Genomic DNA, 7,679 nt, shown 5'->3' with positions numbered 1-7,679 from the left:
TTGTGCCGGGAGGCGGGGGTAAAAAGGAAATCAAAGCTAGGCTCAGCGCGGGCAACTCACTGGCGTGGGCCCCTGCAGGCAATGAGCCCAGTTTTGCCATCTTGGGGCGCTTACCACTCCTTTTAGAGTCCCCTGTACTCCTGTGTCTTCAGTGGCTCCATTCTCCTTTCCTGCTTTGGGAGGGAAGGAATCCTCGAAGATGGACAGCGTTGTGCAAAGTCAAAAGACTTGGGTGTGAGTGTCACCCATGATCCAATTTCTGTCCGCTAGTGCCTTGTGACTTTAGACAAGTCACTTCCCTCTCTAAGCCACGGTTGCTTCATCTGCAAAATAGGGAAAATAAAACTTGGAATGCCTGCATGAATTATATGATCCATCAGTAATCAATCCAGATTTGCAATGTAAGTGTGATCCTCAAATTTTCACTCTCTAAACACCCCCGCCCTATAGCCAACCGTTTCCATGTCCTGTCCATTCTGCTTTTGAAAGAGCTTTCTTATATGCTCCCTTCTCTTCTCTCACATTGCCACCATCATGGTGCAGGTCCATAACACCTGCCTGTACTCTTGCAATAGTCTTCTATTTGGTCTTCTCTATGCTCATCTTTCACTGAGATGTCAAACTGATCTTCCTAAAGCACACAGGTCCAGCTGTCTCACATCCCACCCCCCTCAATAAACCCATGTGGCTCCCTATTGCCTCTAGGATCAAATAGTCCTCTTTTTGGCTTTCAAAGACCTTCATAACCTGGCCTGTTTCTACTTTTTCAGTCTCGTTACACATTCCTCCCCGCTTCACATACTCAATGATAAGATGATTCTAGTCTCCTTGTTCCTCATTGTGGACATCCCATAACCCCCACTTGGGGCCTTTTCACTGGCTGTCTCCCACACCTGGAATTCCCTCTCTCCTCAACTCCAGGTTTCCTTGGCTTCTTTCAAGTGTCAACCCCACCTTCTGTGAGAATCCCTGGAAATGTGAGTGCCCTCCCTCTGAGATTATATGCAATTTAGCTCCCACCTATCTTGTCCTTACATAATTGTTTGTATATTGTCTCCTTCATTCGATTGTGAGCTCCTAGAGAAGAGGGACTATATATATGTTTTTTGCTTTTCTTTGTATTTCCATAATTTAGCACAGAGTCTAGATCATAGCAGGTACTTTAAAATGCTTATTGACTATATTCCAGTGAAACTGGATGGAGGCAAAAGATGGGAGTGTCATCTGTGAGGAACAGCAAAGAGGCCAGTACTTATTGACTTGACTGCATCATAGGGTGAGATAATGTGTGTAAAGAACATTGTAAACTATAAATTCTTAAATGGATCCAAAATTGATGCGGGTACTCTTTCCAGGGATATAGTTCAATAACCTAACCACACCTCATTTCATGTGATACTGGTCCATAACCATCCCGAAATCATCCACAGAGAATCTATCCAATATGCTGGAGTGCCATCTCTCTCTCTCTCTCTCTCTCTCTCTCTCTCTCTCTCTCTCTCTCTCTCTCTCTTTCTCCCCCCCCCCCCTAATTTTCTGAGATACCACTGCAGTACAAGTGACTGCCCATCTGTTATTTCTCATTTTTGCTCTGTGGCCAGACTATCTACTTTTCCAGGTATACATATCTATAAAGTCCTATATATGCATGAGCTATTATTACCATTGAAAGGAGTCAACCCAGGGGCAGCTAGGTGACTCAGTGGATAAAGCACCGGCCCTGGATTCAGGAGGGCCTGAGTTCAAATCTGGCCTCAGACACTTGACACTTACTAGCTGTGTGACCCTGGGCAAGTCACTTAACCCTCATTGCCCAACCAAAAATTAAAAAAATAAATTTAAAAAATGTTTTAAAGAAGTTTGGGGCGGCTAATTGGCACAGTGGATAAAGCACCAGCCCTGGATTCAGGAGTGCCTGAGTTCAAATCCGACCTCAGACACTTGATACTTATTAGCTGTGTGACCCTGGGCAAGTCACTTAACCCCCATTGCCCCACAAAAAAAAGAAAGAAAGAAAGGAGTCAACCCTTTCAATCAGAGTGGCATACTACTAATCACAGCTGATTTCAGTCTTCGAGGGGGACACCAAGCTTGAATGAAATCAGATTCCTAAAATAGTCCTTGGCATCAGGCCATGGAAATACAGAAGAGCAAGAGGAAAGAATCAAGTTGGCAGGGGTCAGAAATACTAGCTTTCAACAATGTCACATTGTCTGGGCAGGAGGGTGCTACTATATGACAAATTTTGGGGCCTGTCCCTGCTGTACATTCATCCCTAGAACAGCATACTATGCAATCTTTTTCTTTGGAGGTAATGAATGGCTAATTATTAGACTATTTACTTATATGAAGGGCAGCAAGGTGGCCCAGTGGATAAACTGCTGGGCCTGGAGTCAGAAAGGCTCATCTTTGTAAGTTCAAATCTGCACTTAGACACCTAATAGCCATTCAGGAGCAATTCACTTAACCTTTAACTGTTAACTCAATCCTTAACACTTACCTGTTTGCCTCAGTCTTCTCATCTGTAAAATGAGCTTGTGAAGGAAATGGCAAATCACTCCAGTAACTTTGCCAAGAAAACCCCAAACATGGTCACAAAGAGTGAATAATTGAATAACAACACTACATGTGTGACCTTGGACAAATCACTTAAGCTCTTTAGGCCCTATCTGAAAAATAAGAGGATGGAACTAGATGGCCTTTACATTCCCTAGATCAGTGAGTCTACAATTCTTATTAAAGAAGGAGGAAGGTGGGGCAGCTAGGTGGTACAGTGTGTAGAGCACTGGCCCTGGATTCAGGAGAATCTAAGTTCAAATCCGGCCTCAGACACTTGATACTTACTAGCTGTGTGACCCTGGGCAAGTCACTTAATCCCCATTGCCCTGAAAAAAAAAAGAGGAAAAAAAAAAGAGGGAGGAAGGGAGAGAAACCTCTTGAATTGATCCTCTTAGTTAATTGGCCACTTTCTGAGTGCCCACTCTGCACAAGACCCTTTCTACCCAATATATCCAAGTTGAGTGGAGATGCATTATTAATAACTGGGAGCCGACTGTTCCCTGAGAGTTTCAGTGTTCTGTGGGATTGGGGGTGGAGGCAAGGAAGGAATCTCTCTAGAGGCACAAGTAAGAAACAGGATGACAGCTCAGTGCCTGTACTTGAAGCCTCTGCCCCCTCCTCCTTCATGTTTCTGCCTTCTCTGATGCCCTGAGGGGAATGTGACAGGGAAGAGCTGCTAGTTTAAGGGGTAGAGATTTTGGAGTAGATGGTGGAGGAAGGGAGACGGGCCACTGCACCTCTTAAGTCAGCCTTCTTCCACATTCTTCCACTACCTCTTCCCTACCCCAAAGCATAGGCACAGGGAACCTCGTGGGAGTATATGTATTGGGACTTGGGGGATGGGAATGGGGGTGAGTTGGTTATGTGGGTTTGGTGGAACATATTCAATTGAGAGATAGCATCAAGTGATTGGGGCAACCCTATCTATTTGACTAAGGGTAACCCCACAGAACAGGCACTAATAAAATGCACATGTACTCCTATTATGTTCTAGTGACTCTAATTCCTTCCATCATTTCTTTACCCTCCCATCCCCACATACAGCCTGATGCTATATGCTATCTGACTGCATGGGAACACCATTATCCCAGAAGAATCCGAATTGTAGAAGGCTCAAAGGGTAGTGGAAAGACACATAACAGGTGTGAGTAGCCTTCAGACTGTTGTTTTCAGTCCTGACTCTTTGTGACCCTCTTTGGGGCTTTCTTGGCAAAGATATGGGAGTGGTTTGTCTTTTCCTTCTCCAGTTGATTAAGGCAAACAGAGGTTAAGTGACTTGCCCAAGGTCACATAGCTATTCCATGTCTGAGGCTGAACTTGTCTTTCTGACTTTCTGACTCTAAGCCCAGGGTTCTATCCACTGAGCCACCTAGTTGCCCCCAACGCAGAGGTTAAATGACTTGCCCAGGGTCATGTAGTTAGTAATTATTTGAGGCTGAATTTGAATTTGGGTCTTCCTGATTCCAGGCCCAGAGCTCTATCCAGTAAGCCATTTAGCTGCCTCACTAACAGGCCTAGCCTTCCAGTAATAATTTGCCTTCCAGAAGTGGCACCCAGACATCATCAAGGATCAATATGATCAGAAAAAGAGTTAGGCTGGTCCTGTAGAGGAAAGGAAGGAGGGAAGATGCACACTTTAATTGCTGCACTGGGACCGAAGAAATAGCAAAAGAACCAGAGGATAGCCTCTAGTGCTTTGGGTGGATCTTTGGAAGGTCTACAAGAGGCAATATGGTATAGTGGGGAAAGCCCTGGCAGCCCAGGCAGGAAGACCTGGGTTCATGTTTCCTGGGTTCTAACACCCCAACAGCAGCAGCAGCAATTACATCCCGGAGTTATGAATTATCAAATGAGATATTATTTGTAAAGCATGTAGCACAGTACCTTGGACATGCTAAGTTTTTCTTTTCTTTTCTTTTCTTTTCTTTTCTTTTCTTTTTTTTTAGTGAGGCAATTGAGGTTAAGTGACTTGCCCAGGATCACACAGTTAGTAAATGTTAAGTGTCTGAGGTCGGATTTGAACTCAGGTACTCCTGACTCCAGGGCTGGTGCTCTATCCACTGTGCCACCTAGCTGCCCCCCATGCTAAGTTTTTAATAAGTGCTTGTTCCCTTCTGTCCTCCTTCCCAATACCCCAAGTCAAATTCGGTTCAATTCAATAAACATTTATTAAGTCCCTACTATGTTCCAGGTACTGTGTTAAGCCTGGAGAATACAAAAAGAGGCAAAAGACAATCCCTGCCCTCAAGGAGCAAAATCGAATGGGGAGACAACAGGCAAACAAATATATACAAAGCAAGCTATATAAAGGATAAGCAGGAAATAATTAACAGAGTGAATTGGAATTAAGAGGTGTTAGAGAAGACTTCCTGTAGGAGGTGGGATTTTAGTTGGGACTTAGAGGAAGCCAGGGAGGTCAGTAGTCGGAATGGAGATGAGAGAGTATTCCAGCTATGGAGAATGCCTGGAACTGAGAGATGGAGTGTCTTGTTTATGGAACAGCCAGAAGTCAGTGTCACTAGATGGAAGAGTGTGTATTTTATATTTGTGTCTGTTTACTCAACTGATAAATGGGCATAATAATACTTGTATTCTCTTGCCTCATAGGATGGTTGTGGGGAAAATACTTTATAAACCATAAGGTGCTCTATAAATGTGAGTTATTGTTATTATTATCTACAGAAAAAATGTGGACAATATTTACACAAGATGAGAGTATTTATACAAGTATGAGAGGCTTAGAGGAGTGGTAATCTGTACTCATGAAGGTCTTCTCCTGGATGCATCAAAGTTTAAAAGTATCTCTGGCTGCCCTAACACTAATGTCTACAATGTAGTTCGGCTATGTGGCACTTCTTTAAAAAGTGTCAGTCAGTTAGTCAATGAGCCCTATTTAAGAAGGGCTAAAACCTCGCCCCTTCCTTCAAGGTGTTCATTTTCTAAATGAGAACAGTTATATACATACAAGATATAGACAGTGCAAATGAGAGATCCTTTAATAACCTTAAACTTCCTCCAGAAACAAAGTTCCATCTTGTTAATGCCAATATTCTACTGGTACTTTTGTACAGATGTGAGTCATCCAAAGAATAAAGCATCCAAAGAATTGAAAATGAGTTTCACACAAAAGGGAATGGAGAGGTGCACAGTGGGTGTGAGCTGGGTACAACATTTAACAAAAGGGAACTGGGAAGAAATGGAGTAAAAGATGTTGTCAGGGAAATGTACGAGCAAAGAAGCAAATGGGCCGAGTGCCATGATGAGAATGGGGGATGACAGGTGGACAACCCAGTGGACAGCTCAAATGCACCACTGGCATCCTCTTGACGTCAGGAGAAATCTAAGAAGGCTGGGTGGACTCCCAGGGCAAATTTATGAGAAAACATGGATAGGAATCATACAGAGGATGGATGGGTTGAAATCTGGATTAGTACTCTTTAAGAACAGGCACTATAGTATTTAATTTTTGCCTTTGTATTCTCAGTGCCTAATAGCTAGCACAGTTCTTGGCAGATAATGTATGTTGAATAAATGCTTGATAAATGATTGATTTGACCATTCAGGGACCATAAGTATCATGAAACAAGAAATCCACTTGAGTATTTTGAGTATATGTTTGGGACTGTGTAGGTGCTGGGAGTACAAATACAAGAACAAATGCCCTGACCTCAAGAAACTTATGTTTCCCATCAGTCCCTGAAGGAGATGACTCAGAATGCTGAGCCCAAAAGCCTTGGGAAAAGCAGTGTCCCCCCAAACCCCTGGATTTGCCTCCAGCCTAGTCTCCACAGCCATCACTGAGGGGAGAAATCATTAAGGGAGCAGGTCCACCTTCCTCATCACCACTAGTAAAAACTGCTGACCAACTTCTGCTAACAATCTCACAGGACCTCCCAGACCACTGGTTCTGCTTCCAGCCCAGCCCAAGAAGCCTTCATCTGGGAAAGCAACACTTGTGGGGAAAGGGCCAGCTATCCCCACCAACTGCCACACACAGGGTAGGAAAGCTAGCTTCCCTCAAGCAGCAAGGCACTTTGAGGAAGAGACAGGGGACAGCATGTGCCAGACAAATCAAACCACCACTACCTTGACTACCATCTCCCCAGAGACCCTGATGAAGATGGCCCAAGACCCTGAACCAATATTTCCAGCCCAGTGTCTCTCCTTCCATCATCCTGGGAAACAACCCCTGTGGCGAAGCAGCCTGGCCACTGCTCTTGCAGGCACTGCAGCCACAGCTACTAAAGACCCAGAAAGAAAGTTCTTGTCACCAAAGTCCTTGGTACTGTTAAATGGTTCTACATCAAATGCTGATATAATTTTTTCAGTGGAAAAGACATTAAAGAAGAGGTATTACCAATTGTTTTGCCCCTGCACCTGAAGACCATAGGCTCTTTCCATTTGACTTTTTTTTAATAATAAAAATTTTTATTTATAGTTTTGAGTTTCAAATTTTATCCCTCCTTCCCTACCTCCCCTACTTCCTCCCTGAGGCAGCAATCAGATATGGGTTATACATGTGCAATTATATAAAACATTACCATTTTGTACAAGAAAACTTGAATTAAAGAAAAAAATGAAAGAAAGTGAAAAATAGAATGCTTCAGTCTGTGTTCCATCAATATCAGTTCTTTCTTTGGAGGTGGATAGTATGTTTCATCAATAGTCCTTTGGGATTGTCTTGGATCATTGTATTGATGAGAATAGTTGTCATTCACAGTTCTTCAAACAATATTGCTGTCTCTGTGAACAGTGTTCTCTTGGTTCTGCTCACTTCACTATACAGTTCAGATAAGTCTTTCCAGGCCTCTCTGAAATAAATCTGCTTGTCTTTTTTTTTTTTTTTTTTGCGAGGAAATGAGGGTTAAGTGACTTGCCCAGGGTCACAAAAAAAAAAAAAAAGGAAGCTCTTAAGGAGGAAGGAACCGAATACCGGCCCAACAAGCACCGCAAACAGGTTCTCATAACACCATTTAGAGTGGACCGTTGCTTGCAAAGACCGTAGTCAGGGTTGAACAGGCGCAGACTCAGAAGTACAAGCAGCCCTAGTTACCATGGTTACGGCTGTCAAGCCTAGCCGCTGCGCAGTCGAACGCCTCCGCCTTTTGGAGTCTGCGCAG

Source organism: Dromiciops gliroides, chromosome 4 (assembly GCF_019393635.1).
Source record: "Dromiciops gliroides isolate mDroGli1 chromosome 4, mDroGli1.pri, whole genome shotgun sequence".
Lineage (NCBI taxonomy): Eukaryota > Metazoa > Chordata > Mammalia > Microbiotheria > Microbiotheriidae > Dromiciops > Dromiciops gliroides.
Note: the sequence above shows the minus strand (reverse complement) of the source record.